Source organism: Phalangium opilio, unplaced genomic scaffold (assembly GCF_054372755.1).
Source record: "Phalangium opilio isolate 3A_F unplaced genomic scaffold, DU_Popi_V2 ptg000695l_1, whole genome shotgun sequence".
Classification (NCBI taxonomy): domain Eukaryota; kingdom Metazoa; phylum Arthropoda; class Arachnida; order Opiliones; family Phalangiidae; genus Phalangium; species Phalangium opilio.
The window spans coordinates 102,501-122,500 of record NW_028324250.1 but is presented as its reverse complement, the minus strand read 5'-3'; the positions used below and the strand labels follow the sequence as shown (position 1 = coordinate 122,500).

The 20,000-nt window shown below is 38.7% G+C and overlaps 1 long non-coding RNA gene across 7 annotated transcripts; it reads right to left on the bottom strand.

The window, feature by feature from the left end:
• Window positions 1–9,219: 9,219 nt before the first annotated feature.
• On the bottom strand, window positions 9,220–15,945 carry LOC149588047 (uncharacterized). Of its 7 annotated transcripts, XR_016380128.1 has the most exons (4): window positions 15,811–15,945; window positions 15,591–15,676; window positions 15,428–15,500; window positions 11,994–15,339 (listed from the first exon to the last, which is right to left on the bottom strand). It is a non-coding gene; the product is annotated as an uncharacterized LOC149588047 (long non-coding RNA). The 7 variants fall into 7 exon arrangements; XR_016380125.1 differs by lacking the exon at window positions 15,811–15,945 and adding an exon at window positions 9,220–9,246 and having other exon boundaries at window positions 11,685–15,339; window positions 15,428–15,619; XR_016380123.1 differs by having other exon boundaries at window positions 15,428–15,676.
• Window positions 15,946–20,000: the final 4,055 nt, after the last annotated feature.

Sequence of the window (20,000 nt, the reverse complement as noted above, 5' to 3'; positions counted from 1 at the left end):
ATTACGGCGTTTTACCACTGTTAGAGACACGCATTTTAGCCCTAATTTTTTATGTTGGACTTACGGCGTTTTTGTTGTGATTCACGCCGTTAGAGGGATATTAAGCAAGAAAAACATGGCGTTTGAGTTCTTGTAGGTGCTTTGCCCGGGTTCTTGAGGGTACTTGTGGGTTCTTGTGGGTACTTGTGGGTGCTTGAAGGTACTTGTGGGTGCTTGTAGGTGCTTGTGGATACTTGTAGGTGCTTGTGGGTGCTTGTAGGTACTTGTGGGTACTTGTGGGTGCTTGTGGGTACTTGTGGGTGCTTGAAGGTACTTGTGGGTGCTTGTAGGTACTTGTGGGTGCTTGTAGGTACTTGTGAGTGCTTGTAGGTACTTGTGGGTGCTTGTAGGTACTTGTGGGTACTTGTGGGTACTTGTGGGTACTTGTAGGTACTTGTGGGTACTTGTAGGTACTTGTGGGTACTTGTAGGTACTTGTAGGTACTTGTGGGTACTTGTGGGTACTTGTAGGTACTTGTGGGTACTTGTGGGTACTTGTAGGTACTTGTAGGTACTTGTGGGTACTTGTGGGTGCTTGTAGGTACTTGTGGGTACTTGTGGGTGCTTGTGGGTACTTGTGGGTGCTTGAAGGTACTTGTGGGTGCTTGTAGGTACTTGTGGGTGCTTGTAGGTACTTGTGAGTGCTTGTAGGTACTTGTGGGTGCTTGTAGGTACTTGTGGGTACTTGTGGGTACTTGTAGGTACTTGTGGGTACTTGTAGGTACTTGTGGGTACTTGTAGGTACTTGTAGGTACTTGTGGGTACTTGTGGGTACTTGTAGGTACTTGTGGGTACTTGTGGGTACTTGTAGGTACTTGTGGGTACTTGTAGGTACTTGTGGGTACTTGTAGGTGCTTGTGGGTGCTTTTAGGTGCTTGTGGGTGCTTGTAGGTACTTGTGGGTGCTTGTAGGTGCTTGTGGGTGCTTTTAGGTGCTTGTGGGTACTTTTAGGTACTTAAGGGTACTTGTAGGTACTTGTGGGTACTTGTAGGTGCTTGTGGGTACTTATGGGTGCTTGTGGGTGCTTGTGGGTACTTTTAGGTACTTGTAAGTACTTGTGGGTACTTGTAGGTACTTGTGGGTACTTGTGGGTACTTGGGGGTACTTGTGGGTACTTGTAGGTACTTCTGGGTACTTGTAGGTACTTGTGGGTACTTGTGGGTACTTGTGGGTGCTTGTGGGTACTTGTGGGTTCTTGTAGGTACTTGTGGGTACTTGGAGGTACTTGTGGGTGCTTGTAGGTGCTTGTGGATACTTGTAGGTGCTTGTGGGTGCTTGTAGGTGCTTGTGGGTACTTATGGGTGCTTGTGGGTGCTTGTGGGTACTTGTAGGTACTTGTGGGTGCTTGTAGGTACTTGTGGGTGCTTGTGGGTACTTGTGGGTACTTGTAGGTACTTGTGGGTGCTTGTAGGTACTTGTGGTGCTTGTGGGTACTTGTGGGTACTTGTAGGTACTTGTGGGTACTTGTAGGTACTTGTGCGTACTTGTGGATACTTGTGGATACTTGTAGGTACTTGTGGGTACTTGTGGATACTTGTGGGTACTTGTGGGTACTTGTGGATACTTGTAGGTACTTGTGGGTACTTGTAGGTACTTGTGGGTACTTGTAGGTACTTGTGGATACTTTTAGGTACTTGTGGGTACTTGTAGGTACTTGTGGATACTTGTAGGTACTTGTGGGTGCTTGTAGGTGCTTGTGGATACTTGTAGGTGCTTGTGGGTGCTTGTAGGTACTTGTCGGTACTTGTATGTACTTGTGGGTACTTGTTGGTACTTGTTGGTACTTGTAGGTACTTGTGGCTACTTGTAGGGTCTTGTAGGTACTTGTAGGTACTTGTGGGTACTTGTAGGTACTTGTGGGTACCAGGGGCGGACTGGCAAGCTTCACAACCATCTGCCACCGTTTTAAAAAGGGCCCCCAAGCCGATCCCTAAAATGAGAGGGGAGTATGTCGTTATAATGCACAGGGCCGTCGAGAGAGGGGGGCAGTTCGGTACTTTTTCCCGCGACCCGTACCTCTGGGGGGGGGTGTAACTCGTATCAGCAATTCTCGGAAGAGCAGTTCTCGAAATAGCAACCGCGATTCCAAAAAAACAGCGGTGTTAATCAAAACTGCTCTTCAAGAAATAGCAGTTGCTAGTTTAGAAATAGCCGCTGCTATTTTGGGAAATAGCAGTGTTAGTCTTGAGTTTTGAGCATTTCTTAACAATACAGCTATGTTCGTTGGTTTTTTATGTTAGTTTAATCAGTAATGTGAGCTAATTTTTTAAAAAAGGCATATTATTATTTGGAAAGTCAATGAAGATAAACACAATATTTTGGAAAAGGCGTAACATTGGTAATGTGACATATTTTTTTGGAAAAGGCGTAACATTGGTAATGTGACATATTTTTTTGGAAAAGGCATATTATTAATTGGAAAGTCAATGAAGATAAACAACAATATTTTGGAAAAGGCGTAACATTGTTACACTATTTCCAAAATATAACTAACCTAACTCAAACCAATCGAAAAAAAACCTTAAAATCCCAACCCAACCCAACCTGGCCTGACCTAATACTATTGAGTTCAAATAATCAACTTTAACCAAACCAAATTATCCGTATCTGGCATAGTTCTATTTGAGTTCATATAACCCAGCCTACACCATAATAAATAACTATAGTTTTTCGCATCCCCGTTTTTCTGCTCTTTTGAGAACTGCTGTTAAGGTACGACACGTTTACGAGAACAACTGTATCGGTAACTGCTGTAACGGGTAAACTGTCATTTCGGGAAAACTGCTATTTAGGGAACCGCTGTTATGAGGACCGCTATTTAGGGAACCGCTGTTATGAGGACCGCTATTTAGGAAACCGCTAGTTTGGAATCCGCTCATACGGGAACCGCTCATGTGAGGGCTTCCCCCTCTCGGGGGCCCGACCGGGCCTCGACCTTGGTTAATTCTAGTGGGTAATGGTTGTGAAAATATGAATATAAATATAAATATAAATATAAAACTTAAAAATATATTTATCTTCAACTAGAGCTTAAACTGTAAAAATAAAAAAGTGATGAAGAGTAGTAGTTTTATAACTTGAGCCTTCTCTTAATGTGCTCTTAGTCCCTTATTTTCCCCTTTTCTCACTAAGCATGAAAGTAAAATATAAACCGATTTTAAGTTTTGTTTCTCGCGGGATAGGCCAAGGCATAAAAGTAGAGTTGAAAACAATAAGACTACAAAACTATCTCTTACCGCTTTATAAATGATTAAATGAACATTATCTTCTGAGATGCCATTTACAAATGTCCGATTTTTGGATACGTAACTATTTTGAGTTAGTGAAGGACCAATTTTGAAATATGCAAATCCCGAAAAGGAGGGCCCCCATTGACTGGGGCCCCACTGCCAGTGGCAGTTGGTGCCCTATGGCCAGTCCGCCCCTGGTGGGTACTTGTAGGTACTTGTGGGTACTTGTAGGTACTTGTGGGTACTTGTGGGTACTTGTAGGTGCTTGTGGGTGCTTGTAGGTACTTGTGGGTACTTGTAGGTACTTGTGGGTGCTTGTAGGTACTTGTGGGTGCTTGTGGGTACTTGTGGGTACTTGTGGGTACTTGTGGGTTCTTGTAGGTACTTGTAGGTACTTGTGGGTACTTGTAGGGTCTTGTAGGTACTTGTGGGTACTTGTAGGGTCTTGTAGGTACTTGTAGGTACTTGTTGGTACTTGTAGGTACTTGTAGGTACTTGTTGGTACTTGTAGGTACTTGTAGGTACTTGTGGGTACTTGTAGGTACTTGTGGGTACTTTTGGGTACTTGTCGGTGCTTGTGGGTGCTTGTGGGTACTTGTGGGTACTTGTAGGTACTTGTTGGTACTTTTAGGTACTTGTGGGTACTTGTAGGTACTTGTGGGTGCTTGTAGGAGCTTTTAGGTACTTGTAGGAGCTTGTTGGTACTTGTAGGAGCTTTTAGGTACTTGTAGGAGCTTTTAGGTACTTGTGGGTACTTGTAGGTACTTGTGGGTGCTTGTAGGAGCTTTTAGGTACTTGTAGGAGCTTGTTGGTACTTGTAGGAGCTTTTAGGTACTTGTAGGAGCTTTTAGGTACTTGTAGGAGCTTGTAGGTACTTGTGGGTGCTTGTGGGTACTTGTGGGTGCTTGTGGGTACTTGTGGGTGCTTGTGGGTGCTTGTGGGTGCTTGAAGGTACTTGTGGGTACTTGTGGGTGCTTGAAGGTACTTGTGGACACTTGCCCCGGGTACTTGTGGGTACTTGCCACGGATGACTCTGGGTACTTGCCACGGATGCCTCTGGGTACTTGCCACGGATGCCTCTGGGTACTTGCCACGGATGCCTCTGGGTACTTGCCACGGATGCCTCTGGGTGCTTGCCCCGGGTGCTTGCAGGTACTTGTGGGTGCTTGTAGGTACTTGTGGGTACTTGCCACGGATGCCTCTGGGTGCTTGCAAGTACTTGCCCCGGGTGCTCCTGGGTGCTTACCCCGGGTGCTTGCAGGTACCTGTCCCGGGTGCTTACCCCGGGTGCTTTTAGGTACTTGCCCCGGGTGCTTGTAGGTACTTTGCCTCCTCCATAGGATTAACATTACACTAAATTTTGGAAGCTCGTAACTCTGGTTATATTAGAGATACGGGGATATCCTTTGATTATGTAATAGTCCTATTTGTCAATTCCCTTTTTCGTTAACATTTGCTCCATAGGATACTCCATATACGGGAAAAACCTGGAAAACTCAGGGACGTATATGGGGAAAAGCTTGGAAATTTCAGGGAAATTTGTTTTCCAAAAGTTTTATGAAGCTTGTTATGGAACATATGTTATAAACTCATGGTTTTAGTTATATAAAGTTTTATAAAAGAAGGGATATCTAGTTTACTAGGGAGAAGGTATAAGATGCCTAAGTATTCGTGCGCCATAGTCCCAGTCCCACTTTCAAAATACAAGGGGGACGTAAAAGGAGGCCGGGCTATTTCGCCTCTCCTCAGTCGGAAAATACGTAGTTTTCGTCATTCGCGTCGCGTTTACGTGAGTTTTCTGGTCCGTGACCAAATTAGCATTTTTTAAACTAGACATTAGGCCAGCGACTTTCCTGACTTGGAATAAATAACTGGTCCGTGACCATTGACCAGAGCACGTCGTCTGCTAAACTAAAGAAATGGATAATTAAAATATTAGAATTATAATGTGTGGAGTCTGATTACCCTTGAACTTACTTAGTAGTCTCGTGGACCACTGACCCCCCCCTCCGATTTAATTTTTGAACTGGACCAGGCAGTTTTTGAACAGGCCATTTGCCCTGTGTCACCGCCTTATTTCCCACGCTGGCGCGAGTTGCTTTGCGTTGTCGAGTGCGTGATGGAGTTGGCTATGCCTGGAGTCCCAACCTTGAAGGAGAGAGGAATGGAGTTGTAACCCCCATACCTATAGCGTTGCCTGTGTACCCCCACCTACGGCAACAAAGTCCTCTCAGCGCTCTCAGCGGTTAGGTAGGGTCGTACTGGACGAAATTGTAAAGGGTGCTGCCTCTATCTTCAAAATAGAAGCTAGTTCTCATACAAATAAAATGGCGCTCCGTGGCAGCACTTAGCAATCGCCTACCGAAGGGTAGGGGCGTGCGCGAGGTCGCCCATCATCATTTGCAATCCATCTCAACTCACTTATCCCTGTCCCAACCCCCGCGACTTCCAACCACTAGCATAGCCCACTCGATCACGCTCTCTTTTCCCCGGCTACATATTTTGAAGATGGAACTTTTTAGGCGTATTAACAATCTTGGATCATCTCTGTGAACTTTTAGGGTAGCCCTGAATATATTTTGTTTAAGGTTTTAAGCTTAATATTAAACAGACGTTAGTTTATGCTGCAAAAAAGTTTGAAATTGACAATCTCTGATCGTCTTTATGAAGTTTTAAGGATATCCGAATTTCATATTGGGCTTATGACAATTTTGAGCTAAATGTTAAACGGACATAAATCAGCATTTTTAAAAATTTTGTAAAATTGTCAATTTGGTCCTATTTCTGGAATTTTTAGGGGGCGCCTCGCGTTTCAATAAATGATTGGTAAAAATTGTATTATGTTAATTACAAAAAGAATACAAACTTTTATTGATTTACGTTTTTTTTGAAGTATCATTATAAATAAATGTCTGATTGAGCTAAAGTTATGGTCCCCTTCATATATGTTTCTGCTTAGTGCTTGAAAACGTAAAACAGTTTCTTAACATTCTTAATTAAAATGAAGACTGAAGGAGCAGATATTAATCAAAAATGTCTTGATTAGAATCAAGACCTAAAAAGTATCGATAAGACTGAGGGTATCACTTGTCTGAAGGATCAGATATTAATTTTTCTTTTTAATTGAAACTTAAATGCATGCTTAAGAAAAAACAACGTTCCATTACCGTTTTCCGTTGAAATAAATTATTTTACTGGTAATCAATTTCAAAAATTTACTTATCTCGGCTTTTCGACCACAATTCCATTCCCCGAAAACATTTTATCATTACATTAATTACTTTTGGGAGATAACGTGTCAAAAAAACCTATAAAACAATAAAAAGCTGTAATAGCGGTCTGTTTAGCCATGACAACAACCTTTTAAAAGTTACAAGGACTATATAACCCTTTCGAGACTAACAGGACCTGAGAAAACTATAGCTTAACCAGGGGCGGACTGGCAAGCTTCACAACCATCTGCCACCGTTTTAAAAAGGGCCCCCAAGCCGATCCCTAAAATGAGAGGGGAGTATGTCGTTATAATGCACAGGGCCGTCGAGAGAGGGGGGCAGTTCGGTACTTTTTCCCGCGACCCGTACCTCTGGGGGGGGGGGTGTAACTCGTATCAGCAATTCTCGGAAGAGCAGTTCTCGAAATAGCAACCGCGATTCCAAAAAAACAGCGGTGTTAATCAAAACTGCTCTTCAAGAAATAGCAGTTGCTAGTTTAGAAATAGCGGCTGCTATTTTGGGAAATAGCAGTGTTAGTCTTGAGTTTTGAGCATTTCTTAACAATACAGTTATGTTCGTTGGTTTTTTATGTTAGTTTAATCAGTAATGTGAGCTAATTTTTTAAAAAAGGCATATTATTATTTGGAAAGTCAATGAAGATAAACACAATATTTTGGAAAAGGCGTAACATTGGTAATGTGACATATTTTTTGGAAAAGGCATATTATTAATTGGAAAGTCAATTAATGAAGATAAACAACAATATTTTGGAAAAGGCGTAACATTGTTACACTATTTCCAAAATATAACTAACCTAACTCAAACCAATCGAAAAAAAACCCTTAAAATCCCAACCCAACCCAACCTGGCCTGACCTAATACTATTGAGTTCAAATAATCAACTTTAACCAAACCAAATTATCCGTATCTGGCATAGTTCTATTTGAGTTCATATAACCCAGCCTACACCATAATAAATTATAAAAAAACGTCTTGGTTTGGACCAAGGCCGAAAAAACAAACGATATGTCTGAGGTTTATCAGTTGACTGAAGTTTCAGATATTGCAATTTCTTTTTAAATTACTTTTATTCCTTTAATCCTTAATCAATATTTAATTCAATCAACTTATTTTTACTGTTAATCGATCTATTCCCTCTAAATTAATTTCAAAAATTACATATCTACGCTTTTTCAAGAATAATTCCATTTTCCGAAAACATTTTATCATGAAATTAATTATTTTGAAGGGAGTACGTGTTGGGTGACGAATATTGAATATTTGAAATATTATACGAAGTGTCTAAAAAGAGCAAGCGATCTTTGATATAACTCGAAAGGAAAATGTAAATATTTGATAGTGGATGCATATATTGGGGACGCGAATTTATACATTTAACTTCGAATATCGAAATGTTACATTTTTTTGTCGCGACTATGAAGGAAAGGTTGCACTGCAGTTTCCCTCTCCGAACTTCAAAGCTTCTTGGCCATAACTCAATCTAGATTTGGAACGTCATCACCCCTTACTACATTGTTGGCGTTACTTGTAAGTTGTACACCGGTTACGTATTACGCGGAATGATTTTATCAGGCGTAGAGACCATTTCCGAAAACACACAGGGGCGAGGAGACCATTGGGGTATTCTTCCTTGCACCAAGGGCCATCGTCAGACGGTGCCAAAGTTCACTACAGGCGGGAGGAAAGTCAACTCGCACTGCCTCTAGCGGTGCTTCTAGGCGAGAGGGAGAAGACCCCAATGGCGGCATCGCCCCAGTGTTTTAGTTTCTCCTTATGTAATTTGTGTACGATCGGTCCATGGCAGTTCTGGTAAGGTATGATGTGTTCAACCATTTTATTTCTTCAGGAAATAACAAGTCATCGGAACTGAGAAGTATTTCTTTTTATGTAAACTTTACCCTTTCCTTTGGTTATATTTACACCGATATCATATTTTTCCAGTGCATAAAAGGAGAGCTACCTACTAAAAGAAACAAGACAGGACCGAGGTTGTTGCTTTGTCTTAAGTAGACAACATAAGTTTATAAATTAGTTTGAGCAAAATAAATTCTTTATCATAATTTCTTGACATCAGTCTTCCCAGCAACTTACAACAGATTTAAACTTTTTTGGTGCAAACTTGAAAATTTGTCAAGGCAACAAGAATTAAAACTGTGCTTCCAACTTAGTAATCATCGACACGAAATCCCTTCAAAATAATTAATTTCATGATAAAATGTTTTCGGAAAATGGAATTATTCTTGAAAAAGCGTAGATATGTAATTTTTGAAATTAATTTAGAGGGAATAGATCGATTAACAGTAAAAATAAGTTGATTGAATTAAATATTGATTAAGGATTAAAGGAATAAAAGTAATTTAAAAAGAAATTGCAATATCTGAAACTTCAGTCAACTAATAAACCTCAGACATATCGTTTGTTTTTTCGGCCTTGGTCCAAACCAAGACGTTTTTTTATAATATCTGTCCCTTCAGTCTTAATGTAATTAAAATTTGAATAATTTCATGTTTTTTGTACCAACATACATTTGGGGTTGATCTATTTCTAATAGCTTAAAGAAGTACTTAAGTATAGTTAATTATATGAACTCATATCCAATAACATAGTTTTCGAAAAGCATATAATGTTGTACTTTATATATGAAGTTAGTTCAAAAATGACAGTATACATATACAGTGTTGTCGAGATCAGACCAACAGCTTCCTTTACGTACAACCTCCAATACTGCCAACGGGTGATGTCGTGCTAAATTATACAGGGTGTAAATAAATGTTTAGAATTCATGTTTTATTGTATTTAAGTGACAACGAGTGGCAAGATACACAAAGAATACAGGAGAATATGCGTGAATGCAACAAAATATTTTAAAGCACAGTCCTACGATTAGTCTTAGAACCTGGGCCTCAAATTGCAACCTCTAAACTGTTTAGTAAACAACTCAACGTAAATATTCGAAGTGTCTACCATTGTGGTTGAGGCACTCTTCCAGATGACTGTCCGTGTCTTGCATTACATTTGCAACCACTAAACTCATGACGCATGGCAAGACTAATGGTATTGCCGTCTTAGGTACTTCTCGTCCGTTAAGGCTTGATGTAGGGGGATATGATTATGCCTGTAGTAATGCCCTTGTAAACTGGCACGAACAGTAGAATGGCTTAGTGCAACTTCTTGTTCCACCGCTCTACTACAAGCATGAGATTGGCTTCAAAACTTTCTACGATGTCAAAGTCTGTATCCTCATTACAGACTATACAGTCTCTTCTACGTTCACGATCTTGCACTATCGAAATGACGAAAGTCCTCGCACCCAAATGTCGGTGTGGAGACCGTTCGGCATAAAGCACTACCTTTAGTTGAACCAGAGAGAATTTTACACATGTGTAAAATTCTCTATGGTTGAATGTTACCGCGACCTTCACCCAAAATAAACTTGCTGCCCAATTTTTCCTGGTTAGAATAAGTTGGCATTTTGCTAGGAAACGAGACCAACTACTGTAATTCTACTACTTAGCGACACTGAAAGCCCCTTTATATCTAAAAAGACCGGAAGTTCCTCAAAGTTGAGTTTTCAAAGATTGTCAGCTTGAGCAGCAGGTCATAGTATGTATAGTGGTGAAGGTCGCTTTAACATTCGACACGTGACACCACGGTATGTTTGGTCCTCCAATGTCCTGACCCTATAGGTCCAAACAATTACCATCCAGTTTTTCGGCTCAGCGTTGCGGTATTGCCGGTCCCATTTGAAATACAATTTCTGTAGTGTTACAATTTTAACAATACGCCTGTTAAAAAGGCACAAATACCGAAAAAAGAAACCATTGTAATAAAGGTCGGCCCCCTAACCTTAAACTATGAACAAAATAAAGAAAACATAAAGGTTTCTTTGGGAATGACTTTGAAGCAGAAGGTCCGAGTTGTCTGAGGAACCGAGAAAAAAGGCCGTAGTGAAAACTAATCGTCGTTACGTAGCAGTTAGGACCGAATTTAATTAGTTAGTCTCGTCTTTTAGCAAAATGCCAGTGTATTCAAACCAGGGAAAATTGAACATGATGTTTACGAGGATTACCCAAAACGGCAAAACCTTTGCGTGAACTAATTGAAGCCGATCCATTATTTTTAGAAAGGTACTGTTCTCTGACGAGGCTATTTAAGGATGGTACCTTAAACCTTCATAACGTGCATTTTTGGGAGGGCATTCTTGGAAACCAAATTATCGGACCCTTTTTCTTGATAAGAAAATCTCTGAAGGCATTTACTTGGACTTCCTGCGTCATGAGTTCGTTGCTTGTAAAGTAATTGAAAGACATGGACAGATGAAGAGTGCCTGCACCACAATGGTAATCACATTGAACATTTACGTTGACGTTGATGTGTACCAAACGGATTCGATTAGAGGCTGTAATTTGAGGCCCAAATTCCAAGACTTATCGTAAGACTGTGCTTTAAAATTTTCTGTTGCTCCCCCCACTTGACTGGTATGCTAGGTGGTATTTCAGTAGAAGAAAATTTATTGAATTAGGGATAGCGAGAGATGGCTAGTGATATGGCTTAGTTATGGGCTAGACGCCCTTGTTTTATTGGCAACATTATTACATTGAATGTTGCCAGATTAAATTGTTGCTGGTGATTTGGCGAACTATGCTAATGATATATTAAAATTTAAATGGAAAAGTTTCATTTTGACACATTCCTTACCCTAAAATTTTGTGTTTGGAGCCTATTAATGCATTATAGTGATAATGTAATTAATTTTAGTGTTAAATAGGAAAACATTTAGGCTGAAAGAACAACTGGCGTAGTTTAATCTTATTTTGTTATTTCAGTTAAGGGTTATCTATAGTTACCCAAAAAAAACCTGTTGTTTTCGATTAATTTTAATTAAATATGATCATTAAGTTGAAATTAACGGCTTATCTTCTTTTACTAGTGTTATTTCAGTTTATTATACGAGTTTGAACAAGAAATTCTGCAAACTTTAGAGGAGTGACTGTTTGACTCTTGCAGAACAATCACTACTTTGCCCCAAAACTTTTAAATATCACGCCTTTTCAATGGCTCTCTTTTCAAAATGGGGAAAAAAGCTTTTAAATGACAATTTAATTAATCGTAAGAATTAAACAGGAAAATGGAGGCTGGGTGAAAGATTTGTTAGTTTAATTATAAGGTATCCATGAATTTACCCAAAACACGAATCTTTCACATTCTGGGAGCACTGCCGTGCTCCCAGCCAAGTCGAGCACTGACATCCTTTTCTCGAAGCAACTCGTGGCACTTTTAAGCCCACTGTAACTTCGTGATGGGTATAGGTGAAAGTCTGAAATTTTGCTTGCCGCGAGGACTGTCAATCCTAGCTATTGTTTCCAAATTTCAAGTTCCTACCCTATATGCTTTTCGAAATATCGCAGGTGAAATCTACCTTATTTTGTCACTCACTCACTCACCGATCATCAAAATTCTAAGGTACTTCTAGAGGAGATAGAAACTTAAAATTCAGGATTTAGTTTTCATTTATTTTATAAAGCACAGAAAAATTAAAACATCCCGAATTTTTTATAAAATTGTTCTTTAGTTCTTTATTTTAAAACTAGATGGCGCTGCCGTCTTTTCAACAGAAATAGTGTGTGTTCTTGATGAAAGGACGTAATGGTCCAAAGTTAACCGAAAGTTAAATATATATTAAAGCTAATAGGAGTAGTAGTTTAATAGAAATGTGTCGTAACTGATGCTACATTCTTTTATTAGGATATCGCGTACAATCTTTATTGCATATTCTCTGCGGGTCGAAAGGGGTAATTCAGCGTAAATATGGACAAACGTTAGCGATTATATTGGCAAACGAAGTACCACGAGAGGGTCTTGTTTTAATATAACTACCGAAGTATAACGAGAGGGTCTACAAAAAGAAGTGAGATCCTAAGAAAAACATTAACATGTACAAAAATGGGCCAAGCCTCGCTTCGTGCCCTCTCCGCCGTAAAAGTTCTGAAATCCCATGTAGAGCCAAGTCTGCCTTTTGGTCTCATTCAATCGCCAATTGAACAATTATGTTATAAATTAAGTACTTTTCCTAATTAATAACCAATATTCTTTGACTCTATCATTATTATACATCTTTGTTCGTATCAAAAATATCGTGACTTGGCAAGCGCAGGTGTACATAAGGTTATGCATAACTCGCCTTATAAACTTGTAAATAGGGTTATGCATAACTCACCATATAATTTGTACATAGGGTTGTGCATGACTCATCTTATAAACTTGTACATATCCCCTCGACCATAAACGATTTAGTGAATATCCCTTCGACTTCCTTTTAATATTACTTACTTGCGATTGCCAAGTCACGATCTTTTTGATACGAACAAAGATGTATAATAATGATAGAGTCAAAGAAGATTGGTTATTAATTAGGAAAAGGACTTAATTTATAACATAATTGTTCAATTGGCGATTGAATGAGAACAAAAGGCAGACTTGGCTCTACATGGGATCTCAGAACTTTTTAGGGCGGAGAGGGCACGAAGCGAGGCTTGGCCCATTTTTGTACATGTTAATGTTTTCTTAGGTTAATTATACTTGATTGAGTTTAATTTAACGGCTTATCTTGTTTATCTTGTGTGGATTTATTTTATAATAAAAGTTTCAATAAAATATTAACTTAAATTGCAATTACCCTAAAATTTTAATTAGGGGTGTGCGGGTAGTGATTTTTCAATTTCGAATCGGGTTCGGGTAATCAAAAATACTGTTATCGGGTATCGGGGCGGGTACCCGAATTTTTGTCGGGTATTCGGGTAATTAGGCTTAGCCGGAAAATGGTTGTCGGGTAATAGTCGGGTATTAAAAGTTAGACGAATAGTTAGTTATCGGTGTGGGTACCCAAAAATTTTTGCCTGGTATTCGGGTAATTAGGCTTAAAAAAATTGATATTTCCTTCAAAAATTCCCTTTAGTACACTTCTTACAGTTATATCTCAATCCTGTGTTATTCAATGTATGCTCTTTCTTAGTTTCTTTCTTTTTGATGCTTTCTTTAACTTCTGGTTCCGCTTTCACTTTCTTAACCCTTAGTCTTATTTCAACACAGAATACTGGCAATATATAGGTGTGTCGCGTTGCGTGCGGTGATTCTAGTCTGTCTCAGAATGAAACTACCACAGAACGCATACCTTATGTGAACTAAATTTCACATTGAAACCGTGTTTCATGGAATTTCGTCATTCTTAAAATTTCGATTCTTTCTAAACCGGACAATGGGTGGTCCCCTTTCACTTCTGATTCCTATTTTTCTACCCGCGAATAACCCGACAACCAGTTTCAGCTTGTCACGGGTAATGGGGGGGATTATTTTTACTACCCGAGTAGTTTCGAATAGTTGGAAAATTCATTTTCGGGTATCGGGGCGGGTACCCGACCCGATACCCGAACGGGTAATCTTCGGGTATCGGGTACCCGCACACCCCTAATTTTAATGTATGCGCTTTTGATGTATTTTAATGATCATTTAGATTAATTTGAAAGTGAAATAGGAAACTACTGTGGCTGTACGAAAAACTTGTGATGTTTTAATCTTAATTTGAGCGTGGTTCGTGAGAGTGGATTAAGCTTAAAATTTATTTGAATTTTTTACCCTATTTGCAATGTTTAGTGCAGTTTAATATTTTTGCCATATATTCATCATTATGGTACCCTAAACTTTTGGGTAGTTTAAACAGTTTATTTAAAAGTTATTTGAGCTTTTATCCAAAAATGTATATTTTGGTTTAATTTCACGTTAATTATATTTAATTGAGTTAAAATTAACGTAGGATTGTGTTTTGGCAGTGTACATTTAGGCTATAAAATGAGTTTAAATGTATACTTCACCTTAATTGCAATTTTTAGTGGAGTTTTCGATTCTTATTTTACCCTAAACTTTTGAATTTCGCGCCTATTAAGGTGCTTTCGAGATAATTTAAATTAGCTTAAGTGTGAAAGAGAAAACATGGGGCTTTACCAACGGCTTGGTTAGATACAATCTTAATCAAGGACATCATTTAAGAGTTATCTGAGTTTTCATCCAAAAAAAATGTACATTCGGGGTTTAATTTCACGTTAATTACACTTAATTACGTTGAAATTAACTTGTCGTCAGTGCTCATTAAGCTTATAAAATGACTTTTAATAAATAATTCACCTTAACTCTAATGTTTAGAGGAGTTTTTTATTATTTCCAACACATTGCGTTAAATTTTTATCATATCCTGTGCTAGGTTTGTGGTAAAGATTATCTATACAATATGTTAATGAATGATGTTATTCTATAGTTTAGCTTGAATACCAGTAATTAAATCAAATACCTATACAATTCATAGCAATTTAAACCAATAAACAAACGGCAACGTGGACTGTGGAAATAGCAAACAACGTAACCCTCCGTTTCTAACGTGGTTACGTTGAGAGAATCTGTGATGTAAACATGAAAATTATTTGACTAATTAAATTATATAACGACACTGTCCTCCTGGATTAACCAGCACCACTGTTACTTATGAATTAAACAATCCACTGTTGGTAACAAATAGTTTATAAAATGATAACGTAACATCACAGTATAACTGATTCAATAGGACCAAAATTGTTTTAACGAATAATCTGGTCCTCTACATTGGTTTAGTTTTAAGGAATTATATCACACACCTTCACAATTAGTAGCATTTTAGTGAGATTAACAAATAATGAAACCGCGTATACCTGTCCTCAAATGAGAATGTTGAGTGAACTGCGCTAACCAGTAACCTATACACCACTCTTTTAACTGCCGTAGGAAACCACATTGAACATTTTGTGATCTTTCCTGTAATATTTTGAAGTTGAATTCTTCACAGGGTGAAAACACTACCGTTGATTTCTAAACCATTAACAAATAATGAAACCCAGTATACCTCATACGTAACTCTCCGTTTCCAACGTGGTTACGTTGAGAGAATCTGTGCTGATGTAAACATGGAAATTCCTCTACATTGGTTTAGTTTAAGGAAATATATCACACACCTTCACAATTAGTAGCATTTTGGTGAGATTAACAAATAATGAAACCCTGTATACCTCAGTCCTCATATATTTGTTTGTAGCAGGAAACGAAGCAGACTGCGTATTTTTGGAATACAGAGCTGGAAATGAGCTTTTTTTATCTTGAAAGGGGAAAGACTATATAAATACTATATTACATAGACAAACTAAAATACAACTTAAGCCTTGGCCGTAAAGAACGTTCAAAAACTTACTTTAAATGATATAAAAACCTCTGTTAACTGTAATTATTTACCTGAATTACTTTTCTAGACGAAAATTCGACCTGATAACGACCTATTTCTTATTAAGGGTGCTACAGTTAATTAGAAAATACATATAAAGGTGCTCAAGCTCGGATGAAATAGTAAAGTAATCTGTCAGCGTCTACTGCTAGATAGTCTGACTCAAAAGTAATTTTGACGTACTTTCAGAATTAACTAAAATTAACATACTTAGAGTTAATTGATTTAAATTAAACTAGCCGATAGCACACCTTGAATACATAATTGTTAAATTAAGAGTATTCCGAAAAGTAACTTCGCTCTAGTTTTTCAGTTAGAGGTGGCTAAATATCACGAAAAACCCCATGTTAATCTCCATAGGAAAAATGGTAAAAGCATGTGAATTTTGCTTTAACGTTACAAAAGAGTATCAAGTCATATCTACAAGGGCCTACCGGCCCTGTAGAATAACTATAGTTTTTCGCATCCCCGTTTTTCTGCTCTTTTGAGAACTGCTGTTAAGGTACGACACGTTTACGAGAACAACTGTATCGGTAACTGCTGTAACGGGTAAACTGTCATTTCGGGAAAACTGCTCTTTAGGGAACCGCTGTTATGAGGACCGCTATTTAGGGAACCGCTGTTATGAGGACCGCTATTTAGGAAACCGCTAGTTTGGAATCCGCTCATACGGGAACCGCTCATGTGAGGGCTTCCCCCTCTCGGGGGCCCGACCGGGCCTCGACCTTGGTTAATTCTAGTGGGTAATGGTTGTGAAAATATGAATATAAATATAAATATAAATATAAAACTTAAAAATATATTTATCTTCAACTAGAGCTTAAACAGTAAAAATAAAAAAGTGATGAAGAGTAGTAGTTTTATAACTTGAGCCTTCTCTTAATGTGCTCTTAGTCCCTTATTTTCCCCTTTTCTCACTAAGCATGAAAGTAAAATATAAACCGATTTTAAGTTTTGTTTCTCGCGGGATAGGCCAAGGTATAAAAGTAGAGTTGAAAACAATAAGACTACAAAACTATCTCTTACCGCTTTATAAATGATTAAATGAACATTATCTTCTGAGATGCCATTTACAAATGTCCGATTTTTGGATACGTAACTATTTTGAGTTAGTGAAGGACCAATTTTGAAATATGCAAATCCCGAAATGGAGGGCCCCCATTGACTGGGGCCCCACTGCCAGTGGCAGTTGGGGCCCTATGGCCAGTCCGCCCCTGAGCTTAACCTGCTACTAGTACGACCAGGGAGAATTGATGTAAAGTGGAGTTGAAATTTCATCATGTGCGACCTGCGGCCCAGAAACTCTCCCATAGTCCCAGTGTGTGTAGAACATAATTTTTTCGCTGTTATCTGCCAAAATAGATCTTTCTAGGTAGTGCCGCCTCCTCACTTGAATTTTTCATGATATATTAAGGTTTGAACGAACAAAATTCTAGATTACTATTTTCACTACCATGTCCCTCTGCTACCTTGAAGCAAACTTTCCTCTCTTTTTGCTGCTCATTACCGGTGCCATTCTCTTGACTTTCTGTTCGTTATAACTACTATCATGATTTTATTTATTTCAAACCAAAATATAAAAAAATGGATTCTTTTTCCTTTTGTGCTACTTAGAATTTACAAATGTATATAACGTTGTGCCGTGCCATATCAAATAGTCTCTAACCATTGTTAGAAACTAGAGAGAGAAATTGGGCAGTAACACTGATCATGCCCTGAACTATGAGAAAGAACAATACGACGGTTCACTAAAGTACACTCGATATTACATCATTTTGCAAAACCGCGACTAAAAAAAGTAAAAATGTTACTGTCCCTATTGAATTTGGCGCCATTGGTTTTAGAATAATTAAAATGTTCCACTGCGAAGAGTGCCGGTCACGAATGGGGATGAAACGTCTTTAGGAACCTTTTAAAACGCAAAACCATACACGTACTCTCCCAAAAGTAATTAATGTAATGATAAAATGTTTTCGGGGAATGGAATTGTGGTCGAAAAGCCGTGATAAGTAAATTTTTGAAATTGATTACCAGTAAAATAATTTATTTCAACGGAAAACGGTAATGGAACGTTGTTTTTTCTTAAGCATGCATTTAAGTTTCAATTAAAAAGAAAAATTAATATCTGATCCTTCAGACAAGTGATACCCTCAGTCTTATCGATACTTTTTAGGTCTTGATTCTAATCAAGACATTTTTGATTAATGTATGTATGTATGTATGCATGCATGCATTTATGTATTTAATATTTATTTATTTATTTTTTTATTTAATTATTTATTTATTTATTTATTTATTTTTTCATTCATTTATATATTTATTTCCTTCCTTCCTTTTAGCAGGAATCCCGTTACCTTCCTTCCTTCCTTCCTTCCTTCCTTCCTTCATTCATTCATTCATTCATTCATTCATTCATTCATTCATTCATTCATTCATTCATTCATTCATTCATTCAACCAACCATTCAACCATTCATTCATTCAACCATTTACTTACTTACTTACTTACTTATTTAATTATTTATTTATTTATTTATTTGTTTATATTTAAATTAAATATATTTATTTATTTAGGTAACCCAAAACTTTGATGAATCAAGCTACGTGAACGCAGAAATACTTCTTGAACACTAGCATAACTTAAAGCAATGTAACTTTTATTCTCTAACTGAAACTAGCATATCTATTTATTTTAGTTTTCGTGGATGATATGCCCGGGACTCGGAATAGGGCGTAAATTAAGAATAATGCGGTTATGTGAGTAAGCCGTCTTACACTTCATTTCCTCACCATAAAACACTGTCAATGAAAGTTTAACTTCATTCCGTTAACTTATATTAACCCCGCATTCCATTAGCATCCCACCTACTCCCTACCACCAACACACCCTCTCTCCTTCTTCCCTTCGCATATTGAAAAAAGAGTGTGAATTAAATTTTTTCATCGTTAGTGAGTTCAAGTTTTTAACGGGCTTCGGGAAACATGCATGTTAAAAATTTTAAAATTCCCGAACTGGTAAGTTTTCCCTAATACTTATGTTCCACACTACTATTGTGGAGCGTGTTCGTTTTGTGTTTCAATTTAAATCATCAATTGATGCAAATTGTCTCTACAATTTCAAGCATCAATTTGTGATAATTGAAAGGCAAAGAAAAACGTCACGTGTCCCGTTGCTTCTGGCGGGTACGAAAGTCTAGCCGACTTTCGGCCGTCGATCGAAGCGATAATTTTATCAGCTAGTCCCAGATCGTCCTCGTAACGGAGGTGCGACGTTGGTGGGCCAACTGGTAATAATTGCTATTCGATGGTGAGTTTGTCTCGTAAAGGGCAATAATCCAAGTACCTCAGCGTTCACGCTCGAACACGGCGATTGAAATATATCGCCTCGGGTGAATGAATCGAGAAACAGAAGCGAAGAAAACCGTTCCCGAAAGGGTTCGGCTTCTCGTTTTTAACGTCGATAAAGTTGGAGCCGTCCGCTTCAAGCGGCGGTTCTACGACGCCTTTAACCCGGCTCGACGGTCCTTAATCGGGCCGGTCGTAGCCCGGGACTGGCGTCAACTGACGGCAACGTTATTCGTTGTTACCTGGTTGATCCTGCCAGTAGTCATATGCTTGTCTCAAAGACTAAGCCATGCATGTCTAAGTACATGCCGAAATAAGGTGAAACCGCGAATGGCTCATTAAATCAGTTATGGTTTCTTAGATCGTACTTTTTTACTTGGATAACTGTGGTAATTCTAGAGCTAATACATGCAGCAGAGCCCCGACCTTAGGGAAGGGGCGCTTTTATTAGACCAAGACGGACCTTTGACTCCATCAAATCTCGAAGGAAAGCCGCTGATCACCGGAACCGTGTTCGTAACCTCCGTCTGGCTACCATAGAATCCTCTAGTGAAGCATCCATGTCGAGTTCGCCGTCACCTGTAAAGGAAAATGAAGTTATAGTCGACTTACCTTCATCAGTTGAAGATACCGCTCCACGCCAGCTTCTCCATATAGAGCAAGAATCCACGGGTCGGGAGAAGATAGAGCAATTTTTCATCGATCACGCCACGGATGCTGATCCTCAAGCTGCTCTCATTTGCACAGGAATTCTCGATGGGACGTTCACCCTTAACTCCATCGGGAACCTGTTTCCGGAACCGGATCCGGCCTTCCAAGGTATCCGGGCCAACCGGCGCAGCTTCGTCGTTAGTAAA